The sequence below is a fragment of the Pantherophis guttatus genome, chromosome 2 (genome assembly GCF_059756535.1).
Source record: "Pantherophis guttatus breed Tessera chromosome 2, ASM5975653v1, whole genome shotgun sequence".
Lineage (NCBI taxonomy): Eukaryota > Metazoa > Chordata > Lepidosauria > Squamata > Colubridae > Pantherophis > Pantherophis guttatus.
In genome coordinates, this window is record NC_142064.1 from 224,419,960 (window position 1) to 224,436,341 (window position 16,382).

The 16,382-nt window shown below is 39.6% G+C and overlaps 1 long non-coding RNA gene and 1 pseudogene across 1 annotated transcript; one reads left to right on the forward strand and one right to left on the reverse strand.

The window, feature by feature from the left end:
* Positions 1-775, forward strand: part of LOC117673818 (serine/threonine-protein kinase Nek3 pseudogene) — a 144,811-nt pseudogene extending 144,036 nt beyond the window's left edge.
* Positions 776-8,565: 7,790 nt separating this feature from the next.
* On the reverse strand, positions 8,566-15,737 carry LOC148115537 (uncharacterized). The gene is made up of 2 exons (XR_015731968.1): positions 15,703-15,737; positions 8,566-8,743 (listed from the first exon to the last, which is right to left on the reverse strand). It is a non-coding gene; the product is annotated as an uncharacterized LOC148115537 (long non-coding RNA).
* Positions 15,738-16,382: the final 645 nt, after the last annotated feature.

Sequence of the window (16,382 nt, forward strand, 5' to 3'; positions counted from 1 at the left end):
TGGATCTATGGTATATACTGTATGTTCTTTTAAGTAAAGTTTCCTGTTTCCTGTTAGTTAAACAGTTAAGCAGTAAAGCACATGGTGACTGTACTCTTTGTTTGATCTGTGATGCTATATATAAACAGAATTTTTAAGGAAAAGATTAAATTTCAGAAGGAGAAATTGTTTCCTGAAAATACAATACTTAAATGATTTGCAAATATGTGTTTGGGTGTAAATTATATTTACAAGAAATGTACATTGCACAGAGACCTCAAATCAGAGAATGTATTTCTCACACAAAATGAGAAATTAAAACTGGGAGACTTTGGATCTGCAGTTCTTCTTAAATGCCCCATGGCATAAGCTTGTTCATTTGTAGGAACCCCTTACTATGTGCCTCCAGAAATTTGGGAGAATATGCCATACAGCAATAAAAGTGATATTTGGTCTCTGGGATGGGTTTTATATGAGCTGTCCACCTTAAAACATCCATTTCAGGCTAAGATTTGGAAATATCTTGCACTTAAGATATATAAAGTATACTACAATCCATTTTCATCACACTATAGCTATGAATTTCACAATTTGATAAAGCAGATGTTCAAGGTGAATCCCAAGTACTGTCCATCAACTAGTACAATTCTTGCAAGAAAGAATTCTGGCAAAATGTATTAGACAATTTTCATTACCAGAGGAAGATGGTACATACAGTATGCAGGAAGTAAGAATAGTTGTCCAGAAACAGAAGCCATTTCCAAGAGCGTCAATGAAATGGAACTGAAGAAAATAAGTGTAGATCAAAAAGAACTTCATAGATGAAAGTGGGGAAAAGGAAGACCCAGTACAGTGATCAAAATGTTAGAAAATGCACCTTGTTTTTAGAAAAAACATATAGAAATGAATACTTGATTGCAAAGAAAATGTATTAATGGATATTCCTATGAAAAGGATTGACTCTGCGTTTTTCTCTGTCTATGGGCGTACATCAGAGGTGGGTTTCAGCAGGTTCTGACCAGTTCTGGAGAACCGGTAGCAGAACTTTTGAGTAGTTCGGAGAACCGGTAGTAAAAATTCTGACTGGCCTTGCCCCCATCTATTCTCTGCTCCTGAGTCCCAGTTGATCGGGAGGAAATGGGGATTTTGCAGTAACCTTCCCCTGGATTGGGGAAGGAATGGAGATTTTATAGTATCCTTCCCCTGGAGTGGGGTGGGAATGGAGGTTTTACAGTATCCTTCCCACGCCACGCCCACCAAGCCACACCCACAGAACCAGTAGTAAAAATTTTTGAAACCCACCACTGGCGTACATGATGGTGATCTGGGGAGTGCCAACAGGGAGGTAATACGAGGATGTAGAGGAAAAATTGCCCACCATCTTTCTTTCGCCAGCGTTTCAAACAAAACATTCTTTACAATACTGCTTACAAAAGCATAAGCGGTTCCTGCTGACACTTAAAAGGGGAAGTGGGGGGAAATAGCATAATGCACTTCAATGAACCTTGATGCTCTTAAGTTAATTTAGTTGCAGCCAAAATGAAGGCAGAAGGGCGGGAATCTTTTTTTTTTTTTAAGTATTCATATAAGGCAGTGCCACAAAAGGCTTTCTAGAATAAAAATAAAAGTACGGTATTGCTGAGAAAAGAGACCTGCTTTATGCAGAAACGGACCTCTATTTTTAGCAGAGAGGTTCACTATATCCAGCAGACTCCTTGGCTTACAGTAGGGTCTCCAATAATTTGAATCCAAAGCTGGCCACTCTGTATCATAAAGCACGTCCAAGCCTTGAGTTGTTCTAATTGTTCGGAACAATTTCATTAAAAAAAACCCAAAAATATTTGGAAATTTACTTCAAAACAAACAGAGGTTAGTTTTAGATCTTTTTATAATAACTTTAATAGAGTTTCAAACAAAGAAAATAAAAACTAACAGAAATGAATGTTTACAATGAAACAAATAAATAACGGGATAAAGCCAAAAGTTCAAAGAAAAAAGAAGAAGAAAAAAGAGCATACAGAAGTAGCTATAAATACAAAATAACCTCTTGCTCTACAGTTACAACAGAAACTTTCACTTTCACTTTTTACTATTCTTCCTAGTCATCAAAACCACGTGTCATAAATTCATTATTTTCTGCTTCACATAAAAAATTCAAATGGGGTTTCCCAATCAGCATGAAATCTAAGTTAATGTCTTTTCTGAAATCAAATTTAACTATCTCTGCAAATTCTACCATCCATTTCTCCACTATAGGTAGTATCGGGTCTTTTCACAGTTCATTTTTTGTTTCAAATTACAACAAAAGTTTATATATTTTACCATTAAAATATTTGTCATTAGTATACAATTCTGAGTTTCAAACTCAGTCTTAAAATCTTTAAAACTAAACATTTTTAAAATCTATTTAAAATCTTTCTAGTAATTGTACGTAGAAAATCAAGAATATGCTTCTAATGTTAAATCTTCTCTTGATTTCATTTTACATTAACTTTGAGAAAATTGTAGTAAGTCACCATAAATTAACCATTTAAGTTTAGTTATCATTTCCCTTCCATAATACGCTTCTTGCGCTAAAAGCCACAAAGGTATTATTGAACATAACCTAGCTTTATATATCTATTGAAGCTCAAGCTATGAGGCTCAAGCTCAACCCTTCCAAGACTGAGTGGCTGTGGTTCCCAGCATGCCGATATAGTCAGTTGACTCCATCCCTGACCATTGGGGGTGAGTCTTTGGCCCCCTCGGAGACGGCGCACAATCTGGGACTCCTCCTGGATACGCAGCTGTCCTTGCAGGAACATCTGACGGCTGTGGCCAGGGGGACTTTTTGTCAGGATCGCCTGATCTGCCAGTTGCGGCCCTTTCTTGATCGGGATTCTCTGTGCACAGTCACTCATGCCCTCGTCACCTCTCGCCTGGACTACTGCAATGCTCTCTACATGGGGCTCCCCTTGAAGGGCACCCGGAGGCTCCAACTGATCCAGAATGTGGCCACGTGGGTAATTACGGGAGCTGCATGGCACTCCCGTACAACACCTCTCCTGCGTGAGCTGCACTGGCTCCCAGTGGTCTTCCGGGTGCGCTTCAAGGTGTTGGTTATCACCTTTAAAGCGCTCCATGGCATAGGACTTAGATATCTTCGAGACCGCCTGCTGCTACCGATGGCCTCCCATCGACCTGTGCACTCCCACAGAGAGGGCCTCCTCGGGGTGCCATCAGCCAAATAATGTAGGCTGGTGACCCCCAGGGGGAGGGCCTTCTCTGTGGGGGCACCTACCCTCTGGAACCAGCTGCCCCCAGAGATAAGGAGAATCCAAGACCTCGGTGCCTTCCACCGTGCCCTTAAAACTTTCTTTTTTCAGCAAGCTGGGCTGGCCTAACACTTTTTAAAAAATGTTTTTAATTGTTTTGTCATTGCTTTTAATTATGGGGCCAAATATATATATATATCTTTTAATTGTATTTTAATGTTTGTAGTTTATGATTTTACTTTGGCGGTACACCACCCTGAGTCCTCAGGGAGAAGGGCGGTATATAAATTTGATATAAAATAAAAATAAAAAAAATAAAATTCTGTATTCTCAATATGGGGCATCTGACAAGATGGTTTTTAAAATCTGCATTGACCTTTGCTTTATTGTACCATAAATAACCATATGACTCAAAATTTCAGATCATGCCCTTTCAACTCCAATCATCTTCTGTTTTTTAGCATTGCTTATTATGAAGCTTGATTTTTTTTTTTTAATGATCAGAACAGAGACTCAGCTGAATGGAGATAAGAAGATCGGTAGCTGCTTTTATCTAACAAAGAACTTGTGTTTCAACACATAAACAGATTAGCAGAAGCACCTTCCCGCTCTTAATATTCCAGCCAGAAATAAACAGGAATGGATATTGTCTTCATTTGGGGCTCTTTTTTTTAAAATGCCAACTGTCTTGGGTATATGGAAGAGCTGGACCGTAACTGATTATATTGATCTGAGATGCCTCAAATCAATGAAAAAAGAATGAAAAGGAATGAAAAGGGATTGAAGAATCTCGCCTCAGCTTGAAAACTGGTAAATGGGTAGATTTTAAAGAAACATAATGGAATACGTTTAGAATCCATATGGGCCTCTGTCAAAAGCCATTACTGCAATTCAAAGTATAGTTAGGTACAAAAAGTCAAAGTATTTCCCATAGTATACTAGATGCTATGACCTGGAAGGACTTTGAGTGGACTGATGGCAGAAAAGAATAATTCTTTTTCCAATCTGTTGTTCTCCAGATAAAGTTTGGATTATATTCTCCTCACAGAGACTGTGAGGTCTAGCCTCTTTTAGGCATGAAAGTCAGCTGAGTTCCTTTGGGCCAGTCACTGCTATCAGTCCAATCCATCTCCCAGGGGTGTTGTTGTTGGGAGAACAGAAGAATGAATGTTAGGTATAGGTAAAGGTAAAGGTTCCCCTTGCACATATGTGCTAGTCATTCCCGACTCTAGGGGGCAGTGCTCATTTCTGTTTCAAAGCTGAAGAGCCAGCGCTGTCTGAAGATGTCTCCATGGTCATGTGGCTGGCATGACTAAACGCCAAAGGTGCATGGAATGCTGTTACCTTCCCACCAAAGGTGGTCCCTATTTTTTCTACTTGCATTTTTACGTGCTTTCAAACTGCTAGGTTGGCAGAAGCTGGGACAAGCAACGGGAGTTCACCCTGTTATGCAGCACTAAGGATTCGAACCGCTGAACTGCTGACCTTTCGATCGACAAGCTCAGCATCTTAGCCACTGAGCCACCGTGTCCCAATATGTTAGGTGCAAATGTCTTGGATTATATGCTAAAGTTCCTTTTTAACATAGATGATGTTAAAAAAAAAAAGATAGGATGGTGATGGAAAAAATCATCCTCCTTGACTATGCTGCCCTACTGTGGTGCAGATGTTCCTGGGAGGGATGAGTGAAATGCATCCTAGTTTTATGACAAGAATGTATACTTCCAGTAGGGTCACCCAAGGCATGAAAGTCATCCCAGCTGCCAATTACAGCAAACAGGCATTTATATCAAGTTGTAGCAATATAGGAAGATGCTGCAGGCAGACTACCACTTTTGTGACAACAGCAACGGCATCATTTCACACTGCAGAAGAAGACAACGGTAAACCACTCTATTGTGCCCCAAGACCCTAATGTATAAGATAAAATGATTGACGATATAGTGCTAAATGAAGTGGCCCTCGGGTCAGATGGCATTCAATATGCTACTGAGGAAGAACTGAGGATCTTTCAAATTACTAATGGTGTTTATGATGCAGCTAGAATAGAGCCTTCGGGTTCTCTAGTTGCTGATACTGCTATGCAAAGGAAAAGAAAATTCAAACCTGCAAAGAAAGATTACATTGGGAACACAGAACGTAAGAAGCATGACCGTAGGAAAGCTCATCAGAGTGAAAGATGAAATGAATCAACTACAAGATGACATCTGAGGCATCAGTGAATTGAGATGGACTGGGATCGGACACTTCAGTCAGAATACCACACTGTTTACTACTCAGAACACACAAATCAGAGAAGGGATGGCATTGCTTTCATAGCCAGGAAGGATGTAACAAAGACAATGCACAATGCAGTCAGTGACCGAGCAACATCAATTAGACTTTGTGGGCAATCCTTTAATCTGAAAGTTGTCCAACTTCACGCTCCAATCACTGATGTGACCAAAAAAAAAAAAAAGGAGGCTGACAAGTTTTCTGGTCAAGCTCAATCTGGAATCAACAAACGTGCAAGCAAAATGTGTTGCTTGTGTTTGGAGAGTGGAATACTCCAAGTCAGAAATATTAAGGAGAAAAATTGAGTTGGACTGTATGGGATAGGAAATAGAAATGAAGCAACAGAATTACTTATTATTATCTTCCAACCCAATGGTTTTGTTGTTGCTAACAATCTTAACAATATTTCTAAACATGGATATCACCAGATGGAGTACACAACATCTAATTGATATATTATTTTCAAGGAAAACATCAGGAATCACTTTGAAATCTTGAACTTCATTCATAGGAACCAGAGGAGCTGCAGAATGAATAAAAGATGTTGCTAATGATTAATATGAAAATGGTCCACTGAAGACCAAGAAACAGAGGAATATTAAAACCACACTCATTCTTCTAATCCAGGCTCCCTGGGTATGTACATACAGATTGCGTTACGCTGAGGTTTCTGATAGCGGAAAATGCAAATGGTCTGGAACTTCTTGTAATGAAAGTCAGGGAGCATAGTGGAAAAAAAATGTGATTAAGGTTAAATACAAAGACCAAACTAATGAAAACAGATACAGAAACCAGCCTTAGAAGATATTGAAGTGATAGAAAGCTTGTGCCTTTTAGGACCAACTGTCAACAGTAAAGAGACCAGCAATTAAGAAGTGTGCTGAAGAACATACAGTAACATCTGAGTAGCAATGAAGCGTTTGTAAAAGATATTCAGATACCAGGATGTGTTTGTGCCTACAGAGATCAGAATTACACAGACAAGATTTTCCCTGGGAATTCTATGGAAGCAAAAGTTGAACTCTGAAGAAACAGGATGGAAATAGCATCGATGCTTTTCAATATTAGTGTTGGGAAAGACTGCTGAGCCTCCCATCAATGGACAAGAAAACAAATTAATTCTAAAATGAATCAATCCAGAATTCTCTCTTGCTCAAATTATCATATTTTGGACATTATGTTATTTGGATACATTATGTTGTTATAACTTATCGAGAGAGCTATCTTAATTTTGGACTGGACTTAATTATAGAGGTAATGCATGCACTGTTGGAAGACCTGAAGGGTAGGATTAGGAATTGGAAAAGACACAAATTAATATCAACTTGATGGTACATAATCAGTCAATCAATAATCAATAATCAATCAATCAATCAATCAAATCATCCTTGAATACAACACGTTTTCTGGGCTACCAGAGAGATATAATCTAGAAGACATCAGATGGTGGGGATATTAGCCTACAAATTATGAAGTTATAAAAGTGCAAAAGATCTTACTTGCAGAAAGAATGCAAAGAAGAGATTTTTTATTTATGGGGGTGGGGGGAATGTCCACAAAAATAAGGGACCAAATGGAGACTGATGCAAAACGATATCTTTTATTGGTGTGCAAAACTACAGTGCTGCCTGGACCCCATGCTAAAGGAACAGAAAAGCCCACCACATTACAGGATCTAGACTCTTTAGAAAAGATACAAAGGACATATAAGAGTTTAAATTACAGTATAACATGACCTTTATTAAGACAAGAAGGATCTGATAATAACATGGGGTAACGGAATATATGCTGATCTGGTGTCTACATTCTGGCTCTTCCAAGCAGACTTCCTTTCTACTGATATTGGCACCTTCTAACAAAAACAATGCCCTTTATTGCACCTATAAATTGACTTTCTTTAGGTCACAGAAAAAGCAACCTGGTATTTGTTCTCTTTCTATTCCAGGATCATTAAGCAGTTTCAGTTTATCTTTTTACTTTTTTTTTTTAAAAAAAAGTATCACAGCATCTATACATATTTTTCAATTTTTTTTAGCAAAAATAAAGTGAAGATAAATATAAAATAAATACAAAATATAAAAATAAACTGAAGACTTGAGATGGCATCATGTCACAATCACAATTGTGCACTGGAAATACAACTTTTATTTAGAGATCTGCGATATCCGGATAGGTTGCTGTGAACTATTTGTGCAGATAAATTATGTGAAAACTCGCCCTACATTTTTTTTTGCTGTTGGAATAGAGCTAAGGTTTCCCTCTTTTACTGTTTAAGGGACAAGCTGGACAGTCTCCCAATCGTTAAAGATCTTAAAGAAGTATATAACGAGGTAGCTCAGCAGGTAGCACTACCTGGCTGACCTTGTCTGGACCTGGTTTGCATTTAGACTTATATAGGCTGAACAGTAGATTGCAAAATTTAAAAGAAAAATCAGAAAGCATTGGCAAACATTGTCTCTGTTGGTGCCAAGAAAATGACACGGGAGTGTCCAAGGAATTATTTGCAATCAACTCAAAGGAAAATGCAGTTTAATGGAAGAAGTATGGTGGGAGACACAAGCCTTTTATTTTGGAGAAGTGAATAGAGTAAGACCTCATCCATTGCTAAGGTCCTCGTATCTTGAGTGTTCAGTTTAATTCTAAAGCAGTCCTCATGGAAGGCAAGTTGTATCTGGGATGGAAAAGTGTCTTGAGGGTAACAACAGTTTCCCACACATTCAACCTGAAAGGAATTTTCCAGCATGCATATTTGCTGATCTTTAATGTTTGGTTGCCTCGGTTTCTAATCCTCTCTTGAATGTACTTTCTGAAAACAAATAATTCCTTGACCAGGCGTGGCAGAAGGGAGGATCTGAAGCTAGAATATATCTGGAATTCCCAAACAGGTTTTTAAACTTGGTCACTGAAAGACATGAACATGCATTCATGTGACACTCTAGATGAGAGGACTAAGAAAGATGCAACATTTATATATGAAGTAGGATATTCATATAGAAGCTGACCGCCCTATATTTTTTCAGAATTCCTTTCTCCCTTCACAGCTTCACAGGCAATAATATTTTAATAGCATAACATAGTTTATTCTGGACAAAGATAGTATCTTTAAACAGGTGCCACTTTCAGTGCCTGCTGGAGATTTGGATGGGGACTTTGTGCAGATTGTGTCAATGCTCCTCTTCCTCCTTGCAACTGGGGAGAGGATGCTGTTCCTTTGTATTCTTTTCATGGTCTGCAGGCTTAAGAAAATAAGATGAAGGAGATGAAGTCCAGGAGCTTCAGGAAAATGATAATGATAATTGGACCTTATAGGCATGTAAACTCTAATACTGGAGTAACAAGTTTAAGGAATCCCTCTATTAATTAATTTGTCCTTGCGCATTCCCTCCCCAAAATGTGGATCACTCAGGAACCACATTTAGAGCTCTGTTTTCATGCTGCATGGCAACTAAATGCATTTTTTTGTTCATTCCAAAATAAATTGTTTGATGGAGTTTCTTATCTAGCAAAATCGCATAATGATACCCTGGTTACAAAACAACCCATGGATACTACTTCTGGAGCCCAATTTTGAAGTTATTTTATTTATTTATTAAGTTTAATGCCACCCAGTGTCACATAACTATGGACAGATCACCATACGTTAAGAAAACATTGACAACAGAGGCAAACAATAGAACCAGACTTTGATAGGAAAATGGTTGACCCAGCAAACCCCAAAAGATCTCACCAACAACTAACTCAACAAAGGGGGAATCATCTAGCCCAGGGCCTGGGAGAACAACCAGTCATCAGTGGGAATTTTAGTCGAGGGGAGGTGCTATGGTAGAGAAGGCATGTGTCTTGAGTTCTGCTAGGTGGCATAGTCAGTGAAAGAAACCTAGAGCAGATCAATCCTATCAGTAGGAATTGGCTGGGCAAACACCAGAGGGCACAGCTGTACCCTCAAATAACTTGTCTCTATGCCATGTAAGACTTTATAGGTCATAACCATTACCTGGAATCTATAGAGAAAACATTTCAGACTAGTTCACATGAAAAGTGAAGGGGGGAGGGAAGCACATTTAGAATTTCAAGAATCTGCTACTATACTGCTACAATAAAAGTAGTCTTGATGTAGATGGCACTGGTTTCTTTGTCTTGTCTACCAGTCTTGTTGGTACTTGTTGGACTGATCTGGAAGTTGCAACTGTCTGCATGTATACTGTGATTACTTAGATCTGTCAGTGCTGTACAACACAGAGCAGGAGTGTCAAACAAAAGGCCCATGGGCTATATGGTTGGATCCAGCCCATAGGGCCATCCTGGAAAATGTAAGTGGCTAGCCCACATGGCTTCAGCCCAGTCTACTCAATGCGAAGAGGAAACATCGGGGTAGCATGGCTTCAGCCCGGTCTATTCAATATGAAGAGGAAACATTGGGCCAGTGTGGCTTCAGCCTGGTCTACCGAATACAAAGAAGAAACATGCCAGCAGTTTGGGGAGTGGCATCAAGCTAGCCATGTCCACCCAGTTGGCCATGCCCACCCAGCCGGCCATTCCTGGATGCCCCCCCCCCCGAGGTCAACCACAGCCTTGATATGGCCCTCAGTGAAACTGAGTTTGAAACCCCTGTCATAGAGCAAAGATCCATATGCAATTATTTCAATCAGGTCTTGAAGAATTGAATCCATTATTTCAATAGCACTGAACTTTTTTATAAGATTGGGTTGCTATCCAGTACCCATCCTTCATCCTTTTATCATCTGAACTTCAGATTCGTAATGGCATTAAAAACTCTTTGGCTCCTTTGTGAAGATAGTTTAGAACATATCCTCTCTCCAGAAGCAGGAAGACAATCAGAACCTACATAGTTGCCCATCTCCTTGCCTTCCTGTGGATTCATCTGCATCATTACTTACTCTCTTTCCCTTCCCAATTCCTACCATGCTGCTGTCCATACTTTTTATTTCTACCACTGGTTCCCATCTCAACTTGTGGCTCTTCCATCACCACTTCCTATTGTCTAATCAACAGTAAAGTGAACCATGAACAAATATATGAAGTGATGAGGTTCATACATCATCCTAATCCTTGATGTTTTGCTAAATAAGCCACCATCCACTTAGTTAAAATATCATGTTAAGCAATAAACTATGGTTTATCAACCACGATGACTGGTTAATACAACCCACTATGTCAAATATAAAGAAACCGCACTATGGATTAATATAGCATGTGATCTTAGCTGCTGCACTGCTCCATTGCTTTTGATTTACTGAAACTCCTTTGCTCTGAACCAAGTATCATTTGCCAAGTTCTAAGGTCACTGAATTCAGTTTGCTTATCCAGACTGCCTGTTAACGCTCGGCTAGTGTCCAGGGATGCCACCCCAGGTCACCAACTCACATCCCATTAAAACATTGTATCAGTTAGTTTGCCTTGTCTGTTTGCCTGAAACTCTTTTCTCTCTTCTGAAATGCCACAATACAGTATTGGCCGCAAGGCAATATTTGTATGTTATCTTCTCTAGTGACGAAGTTGAAAAACTACAATTCTAGACGTCCATGTATTTGGAAGGAAAACTATGTGAGTTTGATGGAGTGTTTGTAACTAAGGGGATATTCTGCAGAGTTTGGCTTTATACCACAATAAGTCTGATCAACAAACTACCCTACTTGGTTAGTGGTCTGGTGAATCAGGGTCTCAATTCATCCCGCTTTTCCAACAGCCTGTTTGTAAGCCTCATGGCCAGGATAGGGCTCTTCCTCATCTACACCTTCCTTCTGAGTTTGCAATCAGAAGAATAACTGGGGGTGGGGGGGGGTTTCCCACGTTAATTAAAAAAACCAGACTCAAGTGGGGTCTATGGAAATGCATTGGACATTAAAGCCATTTTGTAGATTCTGGCCCCTGGCTTTCAGATCATTACCAAGGTAACTTTCCTTTGCTGCATCATTCCGCATACAGACATTTGAAAGAAGAAATTGATCAGGACAATTGTCCAGGGAAAGGCTTTGGACTGCTGTTAACATTCCTCCCTGACTGACATTGGGAATCACCAAAGCTTGCAGGGAATCACACAGTTAGAAAATAGCCTTTTTGCATTCTTTGCTAGAAACCACGAGCTGCAAGTGATGGCTGGGATGCAGCTACAAATAAAATAAATCATCCTGCTTTTACTCGCCTACACCTTTTCCAATTCTACCTTCCCCGCCTTCCACTGAGGATATATCACATTTGAACTGCTTTCCAGAGTCAAACGCCTGGTTGTACAAACTGCTTGAGAAACACAATGATCTTTATAAGAACTGCAGTGTCTTTTGTCTGAGAATGTTTAAACACACCCATCGCTTCATCTTCCCTGCATTTACTCCACTTGCCTGGCCCTCAACCTTCTATCAGTTTTGCATGCAGACACACCAACACACACACACACACCATTGTTGTTATTGATGCCTGTAGTGGTGGTGTGGTGAGGGGGGAGGGGAAAGGTTACCCACTCAAAGGTCATGCCCAGCGTGGGAAGCACTTGTTAAATTATGCCAACGAGACAGCCTCGTAATCAGAGAATGAGGCCAAGGTGTCTCTTTCTTTTAATAGATCCAGAAAAGTTGAATTAATAAAGGGTGGGAAAAGAATTGTGAAAATCTTTTTTCCTTCCTTCTCCGTTGTACTTTAAGAGCTTTCTCTTTCTCAGGAACTCTCCCAAGAGACAAACCAGAAGCCTCTTTCGACAGGAATACCTGACAAGTTTTTAATGTGAAAAGTATTCACTAAATTTAGCCTTTGGAAATGAAACGGGAGGGGGAGAAAAGAAAAATAATGAGTGATGGAAAGGTAACCTAATGCTGTCTTTTTTTTTTTTAAGTTGGAATTGGTTCATTTGTTCTTTTCTCCTCGGTCTTAAAAGCTTTTAAGGGTAGGCGCCGTAATCTATACACAAATAAGCCATGTGCCCAAAGACAGAGCAAAAAAGAAGAGGCACACATACACACTCACCTGAAAAGAGGACATGTTCAATCAGGTCTCTTCAGGGCTGCTACAATCAGGCAGGTATTAAATTCTGCCTCTTCAGGCCGATACACTAAAGGGGAGGGCAGGAGATCAGGACTTCCATTTAGGATGGCTGTATATGCTGAATTGATGGGAATTTGGCCTGGATTCTAAACAGTGCCAGGCTTTCTTGCAAGCGTTGACAGATCTCTCAGCTTTTTGAGCAGCTGCTTTGTATGTGTGTCTGCATGGGCACACACACCACACACACACACACATGTGTGTGTAAACACGGGCACATTTAGAGGTTGAATCGTAATTTCACTTTTTAAATTTGTGAGTCTAATGGGATAGAGGCGTCAGTTAAGGTTTCTGTAAGAGAAAAATTCAGCGATGGCAAAGCAACAGTTCCTTCTCTCTCTTATATTTCACAGCCAAAAAGTGAAGGGTATGTGCACATCCCCATATATTCCTACAATTGTTGCTAGAGCTATAACTGTAATCTCTTCGAGTAAAATCTAACAAACTGGTGAAATGTATTTTCTATCGTCGTTTGGGGGTGAGGTGGGGCTTCAATGCTTGTCCTTTGGGCTCCTTATGTGAATCCATCAGTAAATTGAACATAGTGATTTTCTCGTTCAAAAGAAGGATCTCTAACTCCTTTAGAAGTTAGCCTGTTGAATTCAACGGGGCTTACTTCTCCACTGATATGTACAGGACTGAATTCCTGAGTTGTTTAATCTGGGTCTGTAGATCGCAGCTGCAACTCAGACATGTTTAGAAATGTTTGTTATCTTGATAGACAGGTATAGGGTGGAAGGTGAAAGTGAAATAAATAGTTTTAGCAAGATATATAGTTCTATACTTGAAAGTGGTTTAGAATTAAAATCATTCAGTCTTTCATATTTCTAGCAGAATCTTGTTAGCCTACAAACCTGGATGGCAACTCCTATCTGGTCCTGACACGAAGTAGTCCAGGGATCTGACTAGATGTATAAACAATAGTACTATTATAAATCATTGTAAGCAAGGGTTCTTTTTTGACATGCATGTCTCTAATCTATATGACCACTGCATTGCTAATATGACAGTGATCACCATCAGACAGTAAAGCAACATTAAAAAAAAATAGCTTGACCTGCAATGCTAGTATTGTCTTTGGTTGATACTACCATAGTACTCAGACTAGGAAAACAACTTCTGAAATAGAATTGGAGAACTCCTGAGAAATACATGTCTGGCCTGTTGGATGACAGGAGGGGCAATCTCCCCTGGGTCCCAAAACACTCCTGAACCAAGAGTTAAAAACTGGAGATCTTTCCTAAAATTAACGGCTATGCATTTGTTTGATTGTTGAGCTAATGAATGACATTTGTGATAGCTAAAAACCAGCTTTTGCAGTTCTTGGTGATTCTTCTAGTTTGCTTCCCTTGAATGCATAATTTGCTTTTATTTTTATCCTGATCTATCTGTGCCCCCTTCCTTTGCTATTTTACAATCACATTTGCAGCAGGAAAGGTTGCTATTTTTTTTAAAATTTGATTTATATGCCGCCCTTCTCCGGAGACTCAGGGCGGCTTACAATGCGTTAAGCAATAGCCTTCATACTTTTGTATATTTTATACATAGTCAGCTTATTGCCCCCACAGTCTGGGTCCTCATTTTACTTATCTTAGAAAGGATGGAAGGCTGAGTCAACCTTGAGCCTGGTGAGATTTGAACTTGCAGTAATTGCAGGCAGCTGATGTTAATAATAGTGCTTTAGTCTGCTGCGCTACCAGGATATAACCCAGAACTATAGATTTCATAATACATTTAATTAAAGGTGGTATTTGTCAATACTGTAACTGTTTTTATTGGAGGTTCCTCTTAATCTCAGAAAATTTGGGCATCTGGTACATAGATGGAGAAAAGAAAGCAATGTTGTCATGGCAAAATGGGCCAAAGTGGGTATGTTGTTAGTCATTTAGTCCGTCCGTCCGTCCATCCATCCGTCCATCCATCCATCCACCCACCCACCCACCCACCCACCCATCAGCCTCTTGGATACATTCTTAAATAGCTGCCAACTCTTTTTCTACATTCTTATAATACATCAAGATCATCAACATCCTGTCCTTCAATCAGGATTCTTATAGGACATTGTTCAGTCATACTGTTGCAACTATTCTGTTGCAATCCCATATTTACTTGGAAATCCTACTGCATTCAACTAAGCGCATGCACAGAAGGTAAAAAACACTCGGCATGCACAGAAAGTAATGACACTCGGGTGGTGGGCGGAGCTTTGCTCCACCATCGCTACCAGATCGCCGAACCAATGGCCAAGATCGTTACCGGACCCAGCGATCTGGGAGCATTTCACCCCTGCTACTAAGCCATAATTTGATTCATTATATGCTATCAGGTTGGACTTGATTCTTAGTGACCAAATGGATAAATTCTCTCCAGGAATAGCTTGCTTACCCAGTGGCTAATGAATAAACTATACGCTCATTGTGGCTTACGATATTAGTCTATTATGTCAGCTCAACTGTTGTGCTTGGTTTGAAGCTTTAAATAACCCTGATTTTAGTGGTTGTTAGGGGCTAACATGCTCTTGGCATCCACAGGGTAAAAGCTGTTTGAGAGGTGATTATGATTGGAAGAGGAGCCAACAAATGAAGATTAAAGTCTTCCCTATTCCACACCTACATTCCTTCACTCCAAATTCCTTGCTTTTTTTTTTCTTTTTGAAGTGACAGAACCTTATTACATGCAATCGTATGACAGGCAATGAATTTCCTCTGACATTCTTAACTTTTTCTTGAGTATTTATTTTAACTCTTGGAAAAGAGTTTATGTTGCCACATCAGGATTCTAAGAAGTCCTTGCTGCTTCCTGATTATGTTGGATTCCTCCTCCCTTCCTTTCAAGAGATAATAGACCTTGTAATGCCAGGGTGCAGACTAATCAACAGAGATAGAGACAAATTAATTTTCCCCAGCAGATAAAACAGAACTGGGAAGGCCCAGAGGAAAAGGAATGACTGACCAATCCAAGGAGGATTGCCCACCAATAGAAACAACCTTCCTGAACTGATAAGAAGAGGGCAAGAAAGAGGAGGGAGGAGAAAGAACAGAGATGATAAAAGTGGCCAGCACGCAATGCACTTTTAAAGGAGAAATAATAAAGTGAAATTGGTAATCAATCTTTTTTATGGCATTTATGATTTTCTACTTACAATGTTATCTCCTTGTTAAGTGACCATGGTCCTGCAGAAACCTTGTGAACGAATTGCTCTGAAACATAAAAGTTCCACATCCATTTGCCAAATAGACAAGAGTGAGCAGCTGAAAGCCATGTTTTTCCTCCCTTCTCTTTATGCCCAGTATAGAAACAGTCGGGTTGAGGGTATAAAATGGCAGCTGCTCAAGCTGACAATGCAAATTTGGGCTGGAGACACCTTACCCCTCAACACCTTTGTGCAAATTTGGAAAGACTTCTAGAACATGTTTCCATTTCATACTCACACTCACACTTTTAAAAAGAAAAAAAAAATCCAAGAAGCTCAAAATGCTATTCAGGTTCTACTCCCCATTTGTGATACCCTCAACACTTTAAAGCATGTTAGGCTGAGAAATAGACATCCCCAAGGTTAAATGGAGATATGAACCCAACATCTCTGACCTCCGTCTGCTATTCTTATGGAGATGGAATAGGTTTAACCAGATTGGGAATTGGACTTTATTAAGGCAACTGGTAATCTTGACGATAGGTAGTATTCTAGTATCATAAAATCTGCATAGAAAGCTATTACAGCAAAAATGTGAACACACTTAGAAAGGCTAATAATCTCAGAGGCACCATTAAGAACCAAAATATCAGATATGAATCTAACTGCCACAAGGAGAGCAAAACAAA